Raw genomic sequence first — 21,067 nt, forward strand, 5'->3', positions numbered from 1 at the left:
CACCAAATCCAGTCGTCCCAAAAGGGGGAAGTGTTTTTTCCCTTTCCCCGCACAGTGATTTAACTGGGGTTTGGTGATTTTTGGAATCTTTTGACAGCTCGATGTTTGTCTATGTAATAATCTCTCTTCGGTGTGATTTCCTTTTAAATTTTCCTGACAGCTCGGCTAGAAGTTATATGGATTGTTTATTGATCCAAAAGCATATATATTGAGCATGATAAATATGCATATATTTATGCCATGGCTTATTAGTATGATCTTTTGTGCGATGATGGTTCGCACTTGTTGAATGGACATCTTGACTAGCATTGTAAAGCTAACAATGGCCAGTTTCTAAATGAGCCATACGACATGCACTCTTCTGACAATGTATCAGGGTTGTTTTTGTTACATATTATGAACTCTGCTCCGAATAAATGGCTCCGTTTTCTATCCCTAGCGAACACTAATAGCATCTAAACAGCTGCAACTAGTTAATCGTCTGAAAACACAGAATGTCCAGTCGTGCTTTCCAATACCCCCTTGTATTTTCTGCAGTCAGAAAATGTGTTCATTTACGCAGAGAACAACGTGAAATCCAGATCTACACCACATATCTGTTTTTGTCATTTGCTTAAGCACCATATACTGCCCCTAAGGGTCATACCTAGCTATCCATGCAGCCTAATGTTGGGAAACACCCGGAGTCCTGGAATCACAAGGTCAAATTTAAACAAAGTCCTCCAAGCCCTTCCTTTCAGCGGAGAATGGACTAACTACCGTGAAGTTTACTGTTTGAGATAAGACCTTAAAACACAGTCCTTGGCTTTTCTGTGTAGTGGACATTAAAGATCCCATGATACTGTTTACACAGGGTAGAGTTTGTCTCAGCGTTATTGGCCAACATTTCTGGGATGGGACCTATCTAAAAACCTGAAACCAACCGGACAAGTATGCACACTATAACTAATAAATAAACCATGGGGAAATATTCTGAGGTCCTCCGCCAGATCGGATACGACCGAGTTTGTGGGGAGGGGCCGTTTTGGAATAAAAATAGACAGAATTCCATACCCCACACAGTTTCCTTTGTATCCTGCTCCCTTTCCCGGGCTGACTCAAATTTGGGGAATGTAAACTACAGTTGAACTTTGATTACACAGTATGTGAGCTCGAGTCTCCTCTAACGTATGAGCGGTAGAAATCTGTCTGGCCATTCACATATTTTGGTATTTTCAGGGTAAACTAGATTCAAATGCAAAATCCAGGATCTAAAGAGCCAAATTCATACCTAGTGCAACACCATAGGATGAATTTGTCCCTTGAAATATAATTATAATATTCCCTGGAAAAACTGGCAATCCTTGAGTTCAGGAATAGCTAACATTGTTCCAGGCAAACATGTTGGGCCATATTGTGCACAACTGCTGTACACATCATTGGAGTTAAGCAAGTCAATCAAAGGCAAAGTATGCCCCAAATGTATTTTCTCCTTTCAACTATGTGTTGTTGATCCTATATCATTTATTTTAATTTAATTGTCTGTAGTACAAAGTGTGACCAGACATAGCAGGATGGAAAGGGTTTAGCTGGAACGTGGCAATAAATGTCCGATTCCCGCCTTTGAATGCCTGCAATGAACTTAAAGTCAAAACCACATACCTTTCATTTCTTCAGGTGTAATATTATAATCATGTTTAGACATGTGATTCCTTGAAATTCAACCAAACAGAAGTCTAAGACATAATTACATCAAAAAATGTATGAATGAATGATAAAGAACAAGGCAAATATTTATCTACAATACCCTATCAATGGCAAGCTTTAAATCGAGCCCATTGGAGTCAATGGGAATCCTTCAATTGATTACAATAAGCTTTAGCTCAAACTCGCGGCCCCATCTCTGCATAGCCTCCTGAGAAGACCATTCGACACTCTGCTGAAACCCCAGGACCCCACTAGCTAGTAAAGAACATGTTCTCACGTGACAACCCTGGTGAAAACTATCATTATATTTGCCTTATTTAAAACAAATGACACTTGTACACACAGCTGAGAAATTTTCAGCAGCGGAGTGTAACAATATGCAGATACCTGGCAGTCTTCCAGCCAATCAAACAAACAGAATCCGCGCTGTTCTATACGCAACTTTAAAGACCCTGGGACTAACACTGATTGTGGCTAACAGCAAGGACTGTATTTTTTGGTTTGTTAGTTTGCAGTTGCTTTTTGGTCTTCATGGATGAGCGAGACATTGGTACTGGGGCTTTTTTAAACTGTTTACCTTCCATGAGCTGCTTACATTTTCTCTGAGCTAGTACGTCTGATGTCAAGATGGCTCATAAACTGCCAGGGCTAGAACCTGGGAGTTCTCCATTCAGCACGGTTACTCCCTTGTCAAACTACTTTACTTCTCCGTCCTTCCTTAATTCTCTCGTGGCCTCTTCTCCCTCTTCCTGCAGCTGCCTTCCACTTTATAATCCTTCCTCTGTGCCCGGCTTCTTGATGAGGCTTTGAAACAGAAGATTGATGCTATTTGATCCGAGTATCTTTTACTTGTCCTTCGCCCTCCTGATTGCTAACCTTCCTTGCCCCACCGTACCTCATTCCTCTCAGTCTGCTATCTTCTCTGCATGCAGGGGCGGCTTCAGGGCCGCACGCCTGCGGAGGGTCCGCCGAAGCCGCGGGACCGGCGAACGGCAGAGCGTCCCCCGCGGCATGCCGCCGTGCTTGGGGCGGCGAAATGGCTAGAGCCGCCCCTGTCTGCATGCCCTGTCCTCAAAAGGCCCTCTCTTGACCCCATCTGCCCCCATTCTTCTTTCTAACACCTGTTCCTCTCCTGTGCCTCTTATTTGGAATATACTTGCTACTCACATTGCCCTGAATACCTCTCCCCAAGCTTTGCTCCTAACATCTGGTTTTTGCTCCTTCCCCTCCCATGGCATTTTCCTCATCAGTTACCAGTGACCTTTTCTAGGCCATACCTCAAGGCTTCTTCTCCACCCTTATCCTTGATTTATCCACTACCTTTAATATTACTCTGTCCCGGAGGTGCTTCCTACCTTTCCTGGTTCTCCTCTCTGACTGCATCTCCCTCCACCAAATTATTGCTGCCTCCAAGGGATTTCTCCTCTGTTCTCTCCTATTCTCCTTCTACACTCTGCCCCTAGGCAACCTCCTCCTTTCCTGATCTTTAGATTATTCTATGATCAAATCTGTGAATGACCCCACAATAGGAGAAAGAGCAATGGCACAAAATGACCGAGCCAAACCGCGAAATGACCTGGAGGTTGGAACAATGGAAAGTGCCGATAAATAGGGGAGATTTGGTACGGATATATGTCAGGCCCTGTATCTGGGGAGAAGAAATAAACAGCACAGATACAAAATTTTAGGATTAACCAAGGATCCGCACTCATATTACAGATTGGTTATTTTCATGTTGTCTCTTTAGTACTGTCCTCTTAGAGCTTTATGCAGTCATGAGCGATTGACATAAATAAGAGAACCTATTCATAGAAACACCTTTCCACTATATAACTGATCACTGGTATAAAATTGCAGGTTGGATGCATTGCTACGGATGCATTCCAGGGAAGTACACAGCACGAGTGGGTAAACAGCACAAGAAAGAGTTCTTTTCCCTTCAGAAATTACATCCTCATTAGTAAGGTTATACTAAAAAATAGATATTAATGGTTCTGTTTAGCATTCCTCACTCAACAGAAATTTCTATTGACTTCATCAGGGGTATATCTAAGTGTGGAGTGATGAGTAAAGGACTTTGATCTTCTTTTGTAAAATGTAAAATCTTCCTTCTGTTAGATTTTACAAATTTGTTTATGACTGGCAAAGAATAGCAAATGCAGGCGGTGGGTCTGATCCAAAGCTCATTGAAGCTAATAGGAGACTTTCCACTGGCTTTCATAAGAGTGTGGATCAACCCCAGTGTGAGGCCAGTTGAAACGCACAGAGTGAAAGAAGCCGCCTATTTTTGACATAGCTAGCACACGCTTAACTGAAGCTTTTACCTGTATTATTCAAAAACATAACTAAAAGGCAAACTGGTGATTAGATTAAAGTAGATGTTTCACAAATGTGCCAGGAAATATTTGTGAAACTTTTTGTGTCCGTTGATACATTTGTTTTATGCCTCCCTAATCCCTTGAAATACATTTTATAGAGGTATAGTCTCTATTTTAACTCCTTTAGATCATTGTTATGGCATTTTAATATGTTGTATTACCTAAATGGTCTGATCCTGCAGCTTTGAGGCAGACAAAACGATCGTTCATATCAATATGATTTTTCCTATATGAGGACGGCATGCTGGGACTCTTCTGATTTGAATATTTTCACGGATTCTCTCTGTTCAGACTATTTCTCCGAAAATAGTGGAGAGCTTGATATTTTCAAATCTGTTATTGAATCTTATTCAGGGATAATAAAATTGTAGAAGGACACACGAAGCTAAAATATATAACCAAAGAGAGTGCATTCTGTCAATCTTCCCAACTCACATAATCCCTCTGCAATGTTTCGCTTCATTCTTTATACACAGTGTACCTTCTTCCTTAAGAGTTTACCGGGATTGTCATATCTTGTAGAATAAATGTTCTATTTTCTAAGTAATTGTAGCTATAATATGAAACACTTAATTTTCTGATAACCTTCGTTCTGAACAGCAGCATAATACAAAATATTATTACTGAATATTCAATAATAATGCTATTATTGAAGTATTGATATCTCAGTGGTTTGAGCATTAGCCTGCTAAATCCAGAGTTGTGAGTTCAATCCTTAAGGGGACCATTTAAGGACCTGGGGCAAAAAATTGTCTGGGGATTGGCCCTGCTTTGAGCAGGGGGTTGGACTAGATGACCTCCTGAGCTCCGTTCCAACCCGGACGTTCTATGATAATCTACCTAGCTCTTATATAGTGCTTTCATTCAGTCGAAGCACCTTACAAAGCAAGTAGAATAATCCCAATTTTACAAATGGGGAAACTGAGGCACGAGGCTGCACCATAACTTGCCCTATTGGCCAGTGGCAGAGCCTGGGGCATGTAACCCAAATTTTCTGGGTCCTATTCCATTGATTTCCTTACTATAAAGAAATGTGCATTTAAATGCTGTGCTGGGAACAGACAGATTGAGTATGATTTCACCCTTAGACTCCTATTGAATTCAGCAGTTCATCTGAGAAGAGCCAGGGAAATCAACAGTACGAGCGGGGCGGGGAAGAGAGAGAGAGAGAGAGAGAGAGAATGGTAGCTGCTGCAAGGAAGATTTCTTTCTATAGCGGCACCAGAGAGCAAGACAGGGCAGGCTGGCTGGCTGGTAATGACCTAAATGGGGAAAGTGATAGGTTTTGCCAGTAAGACGAAGAAATGGCTGTGAGAGCTGGATTTTTAATGAAAACGTATAATGCTGTAAAGGGTTTCATCATTTTCTGCTTTGCAAGACATGACTATCAGCAAGGACAAATGGAAGTTTTGCAAAAACCCAGCTATCAGAAACTGTTCATTACACTCTGGTAAACATTTCCTCATGGTGAAATAGTCGGGAGGCAGGGAAGAAGCCGAGTATTTTTCTAGTATATGCAGCTCTCTAATTAATGAATATGACAAACTGAAGCTTTCTCCTCTGGTTCCTGCTTAAAGTGACTTGACTTCTTTTTAATAAGTAGAAATATCTGAAACAGGAAACTAAATGGATATATAGAGCAACCAAGGCTTAAACCCACGTTACTCCTTATGTATAGGCTCTGTGACTAAGTCTGTTTTCAGATCTCGTTTTAAAGTACCCCAGGAGGAAGTGTAATGCCTTCTTCCTTCATTCTTGTCATATTTTTCAAACAGAAAAAATCTATTGATGATGATGGTTTTGTGGTAAGGAAGCTAAAGCAGTTCATGGGTATCATCTGTCAAAAGGAGTCATTTTCCTTGTCATTGAATTAGTTTTAATATGAATGTTGCTGCTTCTTATTCATTGTTGTGCTACTTTTTTAAAATCCCTAAATACAAATACTTAAAAATTGCTGCTGAGGCGCTGTCCTCTTCCCATCCAATGTCATTTCTGAATCGTGGTATTAAAATGTGTGTGGCACAGAGCAGAGTCTTTAACTCAAAAGTTTCGGTCTCTCTCTCTCTCTCTCTCTCTCTCTCTCTCTCTCTCTCTCGGAATAGCCTAACTAGAAAGAAAGATCCCTTTGCTACTTGGATGCTTCTGCCATGGAATCTTAATTTAAACAAATCTCTCACCTTAAAATCTTTGCCAGTCAGGCTTGAAATAACCTGCATTCAAAACGACTTGATGCCAGGCAACTCTTGTGTTAAGGCGACGCTTGATAATTCTCAGGTTTAGAGTCCAGGCTGCTCTTCCTGGCCCTTGTTGCTTAATCCCATGAAGAAATACTAGCATTATATTTAAAAGCTGCGTTTCCCCCAAGTCTTTCCAGTAGAAGGGAAGGGAAAATCAAGTTGGATGTGTAAAGCACTTAGCTTGACACAATCGAAGATCGCCAATAGCCTTTACTCACTGCAGCAGGACCCTGGGTTTCGGTGGACTGCTCATATGTGTGTGTAGAAGCTATTCACATGAATACAGATTTGCAGGACTGGGTCCACTAAAACATTTTATTGCCTTCAGAATGGAATATACAGTATTACTGAATGCTCAGACTGCGCTTTCAAAAGAAATGTGACACACATTCAACACACACACACACACACACACTTCTTCAGAAAGCTGTTAATATTCAGCCAACACTTTTAAAGAATTGACCTGCCGTTTGCGGGCCATGTCGTGTTGCTTGCATTGATGCTCTTGGTTCATAAAAGCATGCACATATGACGCCATACAGGTCTTTAATGCTCTTATTCTCAAAGGATAATCAGGGTTTTAACTTCGCACCTCGGGTGGAGGTGTCTGTGTCTGGATTTTCCACTGGTGGGTTGTTTTGTTTTTTGGCCTTGTATAGAAGGCCAAATATTTACTATGTTCTGGAAATTATAACAAAAATCTGTCTCATGAGATGACTTCCCAACAGAAGAATATCTGCATTTTCATCACAAAACACCTGAAGCTGTCATTATGGACTATTGTGCCAGTGGTCATATCAAGTTTCGCTCTTCGTGGCCCTCATTTCACATAAGTATCAAAATTACAAACACTCACTTATGAATAGCCCCAACACACAACTGAAGCAAGCAAAACTCCTTTGTGTCATGCGGCTCTTAATGCAAACTATTCCGATTGCTTTGATTCAGACTGTCCAGGCTGCCTTGGCAATTTGTGAGGGTTTACCGTATAAACACTGTAAGAGGTTATACTGTTAGCGTGAATAAGAACCATAAGAACCCCCATACTGGGTCAGACCAATGGTCCATCTAGCCCAGTATCCTGTCTCTGGCAATGGCCAGTGCCAGATGCTTGACGGATTGAACAGAACAGTCTGAGTGATCCATCCCCTGTCTTCCAGGCCCATCTTCTGGCAGTTGCTGGTTTAGGGACACCTAGCGCCTGAGGCTGTTGACTAATAGCCATTGATGGAACTATCCTTCAGCGGACCTGTGGAATTTTGGGCAACTCTGCACGCTCTTCAAACCAAAAATTCACTACAATGGACCAGCACAGTGTCCCTCTTTATCTCACGTGCTTTCTTTGAACGTCAGTACGCAAAACTTCTGAGTTAAGACAAAACGATACATCTTTGAGCTCCTCATGGACCTCAGTATCCAAAAGGCGGAAGAGGAGGGAAGTTGTCTGGACAGTTGAGGAATCCAGAATCAGGCGCATTATAAAACTTCTGATGATAACTACCGGTGTTAAATTAAAAAATCACCCCGTCATTCAATAACATCTTCTTAGTTCTGATGACAGGGGAAAGCAGCAGTTGTTTCCATCATTAGAAGGGAGCATGCATAGGTCCAATGTTCAGAAAGAAACAAAGGTACATTTTCATCACTGGATCTGTTAGCACTAAACAAATAGCCTGCCAAAACGGAAATAGGCTTTACTGCTGTACAACATTCAAGTTTGTGTTGCGCAGAACATAGCCTTTATAAGAAAGGGATACAGTACTCTGACTAGTCTTGAGATGTAACTTCGAAATTGTTGTCGAATTGCCGGGATTTGGCGCAAATAAGTATGTCTGTGTGGAAAGTGTATTATTATAACTATACGGTACCTACAGTGCTGGTGTGATGTGGTGACCCCTTCTAATTCTCCCTGGCTTTCTGCAAGTGTGGAGGCATTTTTTAAACTAGATCAGTTTATTTTCTCTGGAATAAACTGTAATTCTCCCTGAGTGAACCTTTCAGAAATTGAGCTGAAAAGAAGCTTTTGATTTAGGGGCTGCTTTGTGTTTGAGAGACTTGTTTCAAGTTCGGTGTGATGTTAAGTCGAGAGTTTCTTAACAATTCTTTCCATGAAATCGCAAAAAGCTGAGTCAAAATCATTCTCTCTCTCTTAAGTAACACGTGTGAGTGTGTCTGTGTAGCGATACAGATCAGAAAACATACAACAACAAAAATAGGACCCTGCTCAAAAAGCTAATGCGGGCTTCTAGTTTAGAGCCGAATAATTTTTACTAGATGGGAATGAAAATTATTCCCGCAAAGTCAGGTCTTCTTTTGTAAAACATTTTCTTCAAGCGTGATCTATGTAAGATCTAATTAATTAAAATGTTCCTCTGTTTTCTATTCATTTATCTTCAGTCACGTTAGAGATTTTTCGGGATGGAAACTTCTCATTAGGTTAGATTTTACCACATGACACTACTTGGAAAAAAGGTTACTAGTAAATGTTTCAGAGATGCAAAATGTTATAACAACTGTCAGGTCCTTTAAAGGCTAACAAATACCTTTGTGAAATAATGCACAATGCCTCGCTTTAGATAATCATTAAACAGAGCAGAAGAAAAGGGGACCAACTCAGGCAAAAAACACATGCTCATAATTTTATTTAATTTAATAAAAGCGACAAATCAGGTTTAAAAACCAGGCGTCGTTTGGAAATGCGGTTTGACTAAAGGCGCTAAAGTTAGACAGATTGAAGCGTGTGGCATGTGACTCTCATTTCTTTGATCCCAAGCAAATTACCATCGTGATCTATTCTTCTTTAGCTCTCAGCAGCAGTAGCACCAGTAATCCTTAAAATCCTCTTTCGGGTGCCTTCCTGGATTAAGGCTTTGTCTGTCTCAACTGTTTTAAGGGAAAAATACTGGTAATGAATGAAAAACGGTGGGGCAAAAATAATGAATATTCAAAGGTACTAATGAAGCAGCAATAACCCTTGTGCAAATCACAGACACGACCTCCTAGACTGTGCTAACGCTTAGTAGTGGTGCAAAGTTAACTGAAGATACAGGGTCAGAAATACTTTTAAATACAAACAGTGCAAACCTCAATGGATTATTCTCGCGGCATGGTTACATCAGTACCTCGGCCAGACCTTCCTTAGGCTTGTGAGATAAAATATTATACTGAAGTAGTTTGAGTCCCAGTAATTACACACAATTTCCTCCATCCCTGTGAATTTTAAGGGTTTTTTTATTCCCTAGCATTTTTGTCATATGTTTTCCTATCGGTCCCTATCCCAGTGCAAATGACTCCTTTCCCTGATAAGCACAGGTTTGCTGAGGGTGGTATCTACAGCCTGACCTTCGGCAATGCTTTCAATGGTACTGCCCTGCCCGTGGCCTGTCATCCTGCCTGTGAGATGTATCCCACTCAAAGAGGTCACCAGTTCTTCTGTCCTCACTTTCAATCAGCTTCCTTAAAAAAAACAAAAAGCACCCTAGCGTTGAGAGTGACTATGGAACGAAGGAGACCCCGAAAGCTAAAGAAAGCACAAAAGAGAGACTGAGGATCGCGTGTGAATCTGGCATAAATCTGCTTCTTCAACAGCATCATAACTTATATGTGGCGATCTCAACGTCCAAAGCCATTTTTTCACGTGCAGGAGATTTTGCTAGTCACACAGATGGAGGGCGATTTTCTCCTTCATTGCTTTCAGTTCCTCTTGCAGCGTTTGTGTTTTCTCCTGAAAAGATCAACACACATCTTTGGTCCGATCGTATCCAGAGAGAGCAAATAATCAAAAGCCCGTCTAGGGTGTTAATATGCAGGAATGAGCTCTGCAAAGGTTTCTGTGTAAAGAATTCTTAACTGCAGAAAGGCCTAGCAAAGATAAGTCAGGACAGAGAAAGGTGTGCCAGGTTTCCTGCTTTTCAAAGATCTACAAGGCAGCCAGAGGACTTGTTTTTAAGTCTAGTGACTGCCTATCCACAAGGTGGCTCCTAATAATTAAAATTCAGGATAATTTTAGATTGGCCTGATTTACCTATTGGCTTAATTCAATATTTGCAAAGAGGGAAAAATTAAATTAAATTAAAACCTACGAATTGTAGTTTGCCTGTAATCCTTCAGTCACTTCGGTATATTTCTCTTGGATTTCCTTGATCTGAATCCCTAATGCTGCATTTCTGTATTAAGGGCCTTAATCTGTAGCACCAGAGGAGTGCAATCCGAAATCACCGATCTGTTCACTCCTGCCATAAAATCCAGGCCTCACTGAAGTCACAGGCAAAATTCCCATAGACTTAATGGGGCCAGGTTTTGAGCCTTGGAATCTTGTCTTTTACCTCCACAAGTATCCCAAGAACTGAAATGATTTGGGACAGAAATGAGAAAAATTTCCATTGTCACCACAGATTTCAAATTTAATAAAGCTGCATCACACTGAAAAAAAATCCTCTGCAAAATGAATCTCACCTGCAGCGAAGAGATTGAGGCCAATGTAAATACCTGCTCAGTATGAATAGTTTGTGCTGCACTGAATCCTGCATGTCTGCATCCCCATACTCTATGCTAGAACTGGGCACACCCTCTTTGTATCAAACATACACTTAATATATATGTACCTAAGCCTCGGGGAAATTGAATATGTTCCTATCTGGCCAAAATATGTGGAAATCAAAAGAAAATGCATTGACCTGAAATTTGGTATTGCATTTTTGTCTGTTGCAAAAGTTTTACTGGGAGGATGTGGGGTAAATAAAGTGCAAGAGTCTCTGGGACCCAGAAATGAAAATCCTTTGAAATAATAAATTATTGTGTTGGAGGTTTGCAGCTTGATTCATTTTAAATGTGAGTTAGGGAGAAAGTTTGGACTTTGGACCCTGACCCGACCTGTCAAAGGGATCTATCAATATGTAAGACAATGACTTTTAATAACACCCCAGTCTCTGACACGTACCTTAGTATTTGTCCTTATGCTGGAAATTAAAGTGTGGACTTCACTAGCAACTGCTACTTCACTGTGTTTTTCACAGCTTAATAAATCTACCCCGAATGGCACCTAGACTCCACACCAAGGAGCTGTCTGTCTTTAGAAGTGTCACTTTCTTCCAAACAAGACATGTTCTATTGCAAACTAATTGTCCTCTAACCCCGTCAGCCATTTTTTCAGATGATCTGAACCGACCAACATATTGATTTCAGATGTGGGAATTAATAAGTAGCCGAAGTTATATAAAATATTATTCGTGTATGCATTCTACCGGTTTGGCATGGGGTCATATATAGAGACACCACTACTCCAGTCCACCTCCCTCCCTGCATATAGCCTAAAAGACCACCATTACTGGAAAATGTATCAGACAACTGTCACATTACCTAACTTAGTGAAATCAGAACAAAGGGTTGCATTAGAAGTGACACAACATAAGCTGGAAGGGGTTTTCAAATCCACTTACACTTCTTTTGCAGTTCCCTGTTTCTTCCCTGAAACGTCTCACATTCTCGGCATGTTTTGTGGAAGGTTGATTAAAGTCAAGAAATCTGGTTTTGTACCACTCGTCTATTTCGTGAGGGGAAATTAAACAGAATATGGCAAACATGAATGTTTATAGTCAGCTATGAAAGAAAAAATGTTTCAGTTATTTTGTTAATACATAAATATATATAAAGTAATGGGAATATTGCCAACTATTTTATGGAGGGCTATAGATAACTGTAAGTAAATAAGCAAAAATTGCTTGTAATTTTAAAATTAATCTTGCAATGTACAGCCATTGAAAGTAGACTCTCCCTCCATGCCTTTCTATGCCTTTTGTGGAATGTGTAGTAGGAGAAATATTTCTCTTATGAAGATATGTGTCTATATTATGGATGTTTGTTTCTAGAGATGGTATAGTAAACATATTAAACATGTTTGCCATGAACAAGGATTTTTTATCAGCAGAGGCTGACAGATAATTTCATTTTGCAGATCCGCTGAAGTATAATTTTACCTGCAGGTTCTCGGCTGCAATTCCTTCAGACTCCATCTGAATGTCCCTCAGAGCAGGAGCCAGGTCTGGGATTGAACAGGAGACATCAACACACGCTGAAGCACTGTAGCTCTGTTTCATCAAATCTTCGTTTTCCTGTTCTGACAGAAACACACACACAGTACATGGTAAATAATACGATACTTCTGCAAAGCTTCCAGAACAGAAAAATTGAAAAGTGATGTTTAAAGCAAACTCTAAATCTAACCTCACTGTGCACTCTTTGCAGGAATGCAATTTCAGCCTCCAGATTATCCATCTGTTTCTCCAGGGAGATGAGAGCTGAAGTGGCAGCCTCCACATCCTTCAATTAACTAAATACATAAATAGGCATGCATATAAAATAAAGATCTAGCAACGGATTTCACATTTAACACCAATACTAGCTTTTCGAACTCCACTCTGTAGGTATAGAATGGTTTCCTCTGATTGCACAGCACACTGTGAAATAAAACGTATGTGACAGAATGGCTGAACAGATGAAATAATCTTCATAAACAATTTTCTCTCTCTCCCTCCACTCCCTTTCTCTCCTCTGCCATTTTGTGTTGCCAGGACGGCTGGCTTCGGGTCCCACTAATATCAGGATGAAAATGATCCCAAATCGGGGTATTGTTTCAGTGCATGATAGGATCAATGCAGAGTATAGTTTGCATTCCATGCAACTGCAACTGCTTTTCTTAATTATAAACTCAGTTCTATAGGGCTAAAAGCTTCCATGTCTCTCTCGGCTTTCTTCCTCCCCTCAAAGGCACCATCATAGGGCTTCTTTATGGACTGCAACTGGTTGGACACAGCTTCCTTGGCAGCCACTGCTAATAGACTTTTCAAGGACTGATGAATCTTTTGATACCAAAGGCACGGGAAAAGCAGTAGTGCAGTATGTGGCCTGTGACATACTGAGGGATGGGTGGGCCCTTTCTCTCCAGTGGTGATGGTGCAGTTAGGATGGTGCAAAGCACTGTACTGTCCTTTGTAAATGGGAGGGGTGGCTTTCTGTGTGGTCCTGTGTGTGTTGTAGCTGCGGTGTATCAACTGTCCTGTGGCATGTTCTAGTGTGGTGTTGCACCCTATAGTACTGTGTGAAGAAGCACTGTTGTGTGGTGACAGGGTATATTTTCCTGGGCATTTTACACTGTGGCATTCTGTGGTGTATTGCTGTGGGTGTGGCACCATTGTGACATGTTTTTGTGTGGGTGGGACACACAGGCATGGTATACTATGGTCCTGGGTGGAGCACTTTGTTGCTGTCCTGCCTGGGTGTGGTGCACCCTTGTATGTATTACTGTAGTGCATAGGAGCCAGAGTCATGGACCAAGACCACTGACCCCATTGTACTAGTGTAACACTGACAGACCCCAGGGGCGGGATCGAACCTTGAGAGGGGGCTGTCTCATGAGCCTCTACTGCCTGAGCTAAAAGCCAGCTGCCTGTTAGCTAAGGCTGTAGAGCAGAAACCTCCCCCCCACCACAGAACACCACACCCAGGAGGTGTGTGGGTTACTCTAGGTGCTGAACAAACACGGAACAAACAGACACGCCCTGTTCCAAATGGCTCACAATCTATGTACAGTTCTATGTAAGAAGGACAACAGGTGGATACAGACAGACAAATGGAGTAGGACGATGTGGCTTGCTGTGGTGCTCCCCAGTGGCTGTGGCAAGCTAGTGTGTTCTGCTACAGCAGGCCAGGCGGTAGAGTAGGGTTATTGCCTTTTGCCTTTTCCTAAGGTCCGCGGCTCCGCAGAGCTCCAGCAGCGGCCCTCGATCCAGATCTCTCAGGCCACCGCAGGGCTTTGAGCTAGGTCTCCTGCAGTTTGCTTCCTTGCTCCGAGTCTCTTACCCAGAAGCAAAAGAAGAATCAATCAACCAGGGCATCCAGCCCCTGACTGGTTCCCCACACACGTTGGGGATCCTCAACCCCCCTCCCCCGCCACAATACACCCAATGGAGCTCCCACCCGCCCTCGCACACCGAGCTCTCAAACCCAGAGTTTCCAACACCACCGCCACTCCTTCCCCCTCACACACTCCTGCCCGCCCCGCATGACAGCTCCCCATACAACCAGGCTTTTCGCTTGCCCCCTTCTCCTTTCCTGTGACATCCGCTGGGAGGCGGGCTGGTGATCCTGGCTGCAGACGGAACATTTATTTCTCGATCCTGCAACGTGTCAAAGGCAGGGCCAAGCTTTCCCATGCTCCCTGTGACTCCAGCTATGCTGCGAGCCTGCAGTAGCCCGGAGCGGAGCGGGGTCCCTGCGCCTTTGCGCTGTACTTGGCCACGCAGCCACAGAGCATGATCAGCTGGCGTTTATCGCTGTTCCTTGTGCTCAGGAATTCTTGGCTTACTGCCTTGGCCGCCTTCAGATGCCCACGCATTGCTCCGGCCCCATGGCAGCCCCAAACTAGGACCCCGCTGTATGATGCTGGGACACAGAGAGCAACTCAGGGAGCGCATCTGTACAGCAGGAGCAACAGTGAAACACTCAAGGCCTGCCCCCATCTCTCTCCCGAAAGCCTGTCAGATGGCTTTCCACTTTACAGCATAGCGCCCAGCATGCGGAGAGCCTCAGAGACCCCCCAGAGAAAGGTGGCATTTGTCAGCTATCCCTATTCGCAACGATTTGCTCATGAAACGTGGTCACAATTGCACCGTTAGCTCTGCTAAGTCCTTTCTTTGATGACCAGCCGTGGCAGCATCAGCCGGGACCTTTCCACGTGGCTCTGCAAACAGTCTCACATCCCAGCACGCTGAAGGCCCCAGGAGGCTGCTGCTGCCTCGAAGCTGCTGTTAGAGTTTGATATGGAGGGCAGACTTCACGCGGCACTCCCAGTGAGCAAGTACTCATGCCTGCTTCACGTGGCAGGACGTACTCAGGTCACACACACCTGGGAGCAGGAAACCGGGGCTGTTCGGGACGGAGATGTGTCTGGGGCCAAGCGAAGAAATTCTGCATGACAGGCGTACTGCACCCCCCACCTGCCCCGTTTGAGAATCCAGCCATTACTTCACTTAACTAGGGAGCTCCCTAATGGAAATCCATCCTGCTCCCAAGTCAATGACTAAACTTCTGCTGACGTCAATGGGCGCGGGGGTAAGCCTCAACAGCTACTTCTGATGGAGGTCTGCAGGATAGTCTCCCAAATAGTGGATTTACACTCCATCAGTTTAGAGCTACTTTTAGCGCCAATTGAACCTAGCTGTCAAGTTCCCAGAAGGGGGTCTTGGATGTGGAAGGCACCCCATTAATCTACCAGCCTTAGTAGGGGGCCATGAAACTGCGGTTACTGGCTCTGGTGGCCCTCATTAACTTTATTAACAGTGGGTGGGAAGGAACTACCCCCTCACCCCCAAACTCCAGGAGTTCCTGAAGCAATAGATTTGGTAAGTGGGAAAGGAAAGGAAAGATCTTGGGTTTTGCCAGGTACATAAGTATCTGGGAACATTCCTTTTTTACTTGATACTGAAAAAGAAGCCTCTCTTACTAGCTAAACCTCAACACGCCTTTCTACACGTATTTTTTTTCGCAAACATCTCTGGACACCTTACCCCCATCCTCACATCTAGGGCTGGTGATGGAATGCCCCGGTTGCACATCCCTTTCAGACCAGGTTTGTGTGTTACCTTTTTGGTATGGAGGATGTGGAGTTGGCTCAGATGTTTTTACATGCATTTACCCTCCCTCCTCCCCTTTGCACAACTCTGTTCCCATTAAAGACAATGGGAGTTTTGCCATTGACTTCCGTGAGTGCAGGATCGGGGCTAATTACTTCAAGATTGGGCCCACAGCATCAGCAAGATGGGGCACCGTTAGCGCCTGTCCAAACGACGTCATGTATTTAATTACTTCTCCAAACTAAACACGTGCGCACGCACAACGCTTTAAAAAAAATTAGAAACAGAAAATGCATTGAAACGAGCTCATTGTGCTCATACAAAATCGATTGGATTAATGTCTTAATACATACCGAACCAACACGTGTATAGAATCTTAATACATAATAGTAAATAATAATAAAAGCTTGCTAATTGTAAATCAGAAATGAAAGCCAACACGGTAACCCACTGTAATGTAATGCATTTATTTTTAAAGGCTACTAAAGAGATCACTTTTATTCCATATACAGTGGCACGCTGTACACGAGCTTCACGATTGCCTGTAATGCATTCCAAAACTAAGGCACTTCTGGAACATAAATCAATGTCCATATAGTAACACGTGTAAAATAAATCTCAAATATATACGCCAATGAGGAGTGTTTAAATCAAGCGGTCAACAATAACAAACCGTGATACTGTGTTAGGGCAGTTTACTTGCCTTCTGTATCAAAGATTCACAGAACAGCCCTTCATTTTCTTTACTTGTTATAAATATACTCTGCAGACTGTCAGGGAAATCCTGCAAGCACCCTGCTGCTGTTTTTTTCCTTCTGTACGCTTCTCATTAGCTCTGTCAAGGGGAGAGTTAGGGGCTTCATACTCCCGTCTTGTGGGTGTTTGAAATCCTAATGGGATAGTGAAGCAATTCCTGTTTTATTTGTGTAATTATATAGATGTCCGTGTGAATGCGACCTAAACATTGTCGCAATAGCTCCTTTAACCCCTTTCTTTATCTTAAGCTAAGTCACTGTTATGTAAAATAGTTCACTTTATGTCTCTCGAAAGTAGATTTAAAATATTTAAAACATAAAAGGTCAGGGTAAATATTGACACATCTATTTCGGACCTCAGGGAAATGAAGAAATCCCAAGGAGTTCATCAGGAATAGCCCAAGCTGCTAATTTTGTTTCACCTCCCCCTAAAAACACATAATTAGTCAACAAAAGCATTAGAAAGAATCTTTCTAATTAAATCATTATCCTTTTCACCCTTTAACGTTCACTCATGGCTCTTAGCCCGGGGAACAACGCACTTCGATTTTGCTAGGATGCTTTTCACAATCTCTACAGATCTTTGATCGGGAGATGAGGAAAGAAGCAAGATTTTTAAGCTCTACGCGCACAACCTGCGTAGCAAACCTCGATGTAAAAAGTGTATCGGACCCGGGGTGTCTCTCTGGGCATGCCGCGGATGCGAAACAATCCTTTTCTAACCTTTAAGTGTCTACATGTAACTACTCCGATCATTTGCCCCTTTTTATACGCAGCACCGGGATCTAGAGCTCCGTATCTGAAGCTTCAGGAGAACTCTTTCTCAGTTTAAAGGGACAGGCCTGATTCCTCCCCCCAGCAATCCGCTGTAACGCGCGGGAGAACTTCCTAATATTCACTGGGGCCCTAGACTGAGCGCGGTGAAGTCCGCTTTGAGCGGAAGCCCTCCCAAGCCTCCCACGAAGTGGAGCGCAAGCCCCCTTTGTCAGCTGCAGCTGGTGCCTTCTGCTGCCGGAGAGCTCGGCGGCCGGTCGCAGCAGCTGGCAGGCCAGCTGTAGCCACGCCTCTCCCCACCCCTCCCGCCTTCCCCTTTACCTGGCCAGGCTCGGCCTGCTGGTGGCCGAGCTGGTCCTTCTGCTGGACCAGGCGCTCCGCAGCCGAAAGGCTCTGGGTTTGCGTGCGGCTGCTGTTGCTGGTCGAGCAGCGCTGACGTGGGGGCTGGACACCAGCCGGTGCACCGCCTCCGAGCTGCTGCGGCCGCTGTCCTGGAAGCGCCGGCCGACGGTAGGAGGAGATCCTGGCTGGGCTGCGGCTCTGCGGAGGGCTGCCTGGAGGGCGAGGGGTGGGTGGCTAGAGGAGTGATACTGGGGTGAATGGAAAGGAGGGTACAGACAAGGAGGGATGGATCCCGGCCGGGACAGATGGAGAGGGGTGGACGGTCACCAGGCTGGGTGTCTAGAAATGGCTGGCTGGAGGGGCGAGTGCCAGAGCAATGGAAAGCTGGCTGGAGCTAGCTGAGTGTGTAGTCAGTGGCGACGCTGGCAGCCTGCGAGCGACATTCCCTTGTTGCAGCGCCAGCAGCTCAGGAATGTCCTAGCCGGGTCCCAGCAGCAGGCGGACTCACCCTTCTCTCCTCCCTGTCAAAATCCCCCTCAGAAGCCAGATCCCCAAAGGAGAAGGGAAGGGTTAGGCAGCAACCTTCCCTCCTGCTGCTGACCTCAGTCAGACGTGCCAGGTCCAGCATGAGAGCTGGAGAACAAAGCGTGCGAGCAAGAGTCTGAATATACGTGAAATGTACAGTGCCAATGTGTCTCTTAACTTCTGTCTGCGCTGTGTGAGACACAGCGGGCTATGTGAGAAAGGGGTGGGGTGCTTTTAAAAAACATCGGCCACATAGGGAGCATCTCCAGCACTGCAGGGGAGCAAATTATAATGCCAAGGTGAAGGTGTGCAAGGCTGATTCACAGAGGAGAAAGAAAGAAAGAAGCACGGAAAGCGTTCCTAATAGCTAACTTGAAGCAGCGGGATCAGAGGATGGCTACTACTACTTTAGCATATGGATTTTAAGTCCCCTCCCCCTCGGAGTTATTTGTATCACCAATTTCACCCTTCCAAGAAAAGGAGACAAGAAAAAAATGTTCCAAGAATTCACATAGGCGCTCACACGTTCATTTGCAGGGGCTGCATAGATCTTCACGTTTTATTAAATATAATTTAATACAAAAATAGCTTTTATTACATGACGTAGGACACACATGACACGTGCTTTGCTTTTACTACGATCACTAGACAACGTGCAAAAGAGTTAAGAGAAATAAAATGGTGCTGTTACTTGCTCCCTTCAAGCTTATTAGGAGATATATTCAAAACTGAAACAACTGATTAACCTTCAGTCTTGGGTCGGTCGAATTCTTTGTTCTAATAGGTATGTTTTAATAATCTAAAGTCTTATTAGTATAAAACAAATATATGATGGCTAGATCATTGTTATTTTATGAATATAGGAAATGCAGTACTGGAACAGAGCAAAAGTCCATCTAGGGGAGGGTGTTACCTGTCAGATCTGTGTTCTTGGGGGACCAGGGTGCTGTATCGAGCCTGTCTGACTCATGAAGGACACCCCCCCAGCCTCCACTTGAACCAAAATTGATCAGAAGAAAGACTTACAAAAAGCAATGAAAAGGTAGTGGGAGACACACCTAAACCCCTCCAGACAAGGGTGACCAGATTAAGGCAACTCCCCTAGCCTTATTTGCATTGAAGATGGGACAGGGAGGCATCTCCATTAGCATACAGAATGGAGAACAGAGATTCCAAGGCAAGAACCACACTGAGCTCTGGGACCAGAAAAGCAGGGAAGCACTGCATGATGGGGATCTCTACTCCAGATGCTAATGAACCCACACCTGCACACCCCCAGCTCAGTAGTTGTAGTTGTAGACCAAATCTAGCAATAAATCCTTTATTGGTATCCAAAATACTGAAGCTGCCTAATTGCATTGTGAGCTCCCTGGAAGGAACACTGCCCACAGCCAGGAATGATCAGTTCCTGTTGTCTAGCCTGAACAAAACAACGTTGGTATACTCCCTTGAGCCATCAGTTTACCCATAAACAAGTCTAGTGTTCTCCCTTGAACCATTGTAGTTTCCCTACAAAACCCCCTACCCACGCTCAAATAAGTGTTCTGATGCCTGGATCCAACATCTGCATCAGTTCCATTGGGACTTCATCTTCTCCTGATTGATTGTGCTGGGGGCTCTGCCTGTCTCCAGCACTCCAGACCCTCAGCTACTACTGCCATATGGGAACCCTGACCAGTTCAAGCTTCACAGAGTGGTGAGAACCTAACTCTCTCTCTCTCTCACACTCACTCTGGTTTTCTAAGTACAGCTTTGTAACCCTGGCTTGTGTGATCAGATACAGTTTTCTAAGCCTGACTTTTGTAATCAAATTTAAGCTAGATTTAATATTGTAACAGTTTTGTTTGTTTGGCTCTCCTTCTATGGTTATTACCTGGCAATAAATAACTTCTATGGTTTAGCTGGTTGCTTCCCTCTGTCTGTCTGTCTGTGTGCATGTGTGTCTCTCATGTTGTTGGCTTCCCCATTTGCTCTGCAGCAACTTTCCTCTTACCTAAGATAAAGATCCCTGTAGCACCCAAAATTCCTGTGGGGTTTACTCATCCAGTGGGTTACTACTGGAACAATTGTAATATGAAAGTGGGGATAGGGATGTGCTGAACCTGTGGCATAGGAGGGTAGCAGCTTGGAAGTGCTGCTTGACCCAGCCTGCTGAGTCCAGAGGCCTATCAGGGTGGCAGCTTGAAAGTGTTGCTCGACCCAGCCTGGGCAGTACCACCCAGCACAGTTCTCTGCTTTGAAAGTTTCTTAATAACTGTTATTCTTCAGATGCCATATTTTATCCAGTGCAGATAAGCCAAGTATCCAGTCAGAATATTATCCCCACACTTCCTCTCTTTAAATATCTCTCAGCAAGCTATCAGGTGGTCTATTGCTCTTGTTATCTGTCATCCTATTAAAACAAAATATAAAGAGTGACTGTAAAGAGGTGTCAATAATCAACACAAAAATCTATACATTGCTTTTTATGTAGTCAACTTCAAAAAGAATCAACAGAAATGGAAAAATAAAAGCCACCTACTATGAATTGTTCTCTCCCAATTCAGATTAGATAGTACTTCAACATCTTCACTATACAAAGTGACTTTTATCAACTTCTTATGTTTGGTACTTTCCCCCAGCTTCATTAAGCATGCTTTAGGCATACTTACCATGTGTCAACATGGTTTATGTGCTCTGTTGTGTCTAGCTCTCCCACTAGACTTGCTAATTTTTCTAGACACAACTACACTATTCATTTT

The 21,067-nt window shown here is 43.6% G+C and overlaps 1 pseudogene; it reads right to left on the minus strand.

Moving 5' to 3' along the window:
- Positions 1-8,298: 8,298 nt before the first annotated feature.
- On the minus strand, positions 8,299-14,693 carry LOC127050092 (vimentin-1/2-like; annotated as a pseudogene).
- Between the last annotated feature and the right edge of the window lie 6,374 nt (positions 14,694-21,067).

This window comes from Gopherus flavomarginatus, chromosome 4 (assembly GCF_025201925.1).
Source record: "Gopherus flavomarginatus isolate rGopFla2 chromosome 4, rGopFla2.mat.asm, whole genome shotgun sequence".
In the NCBI taxonomy this organism is placed as follows: domain Eukaryota; kingdom Metazoa; phylum Chordata; order Testudines; family Testudinidae; genus Gopherus; species Gopherus flavomarginatus.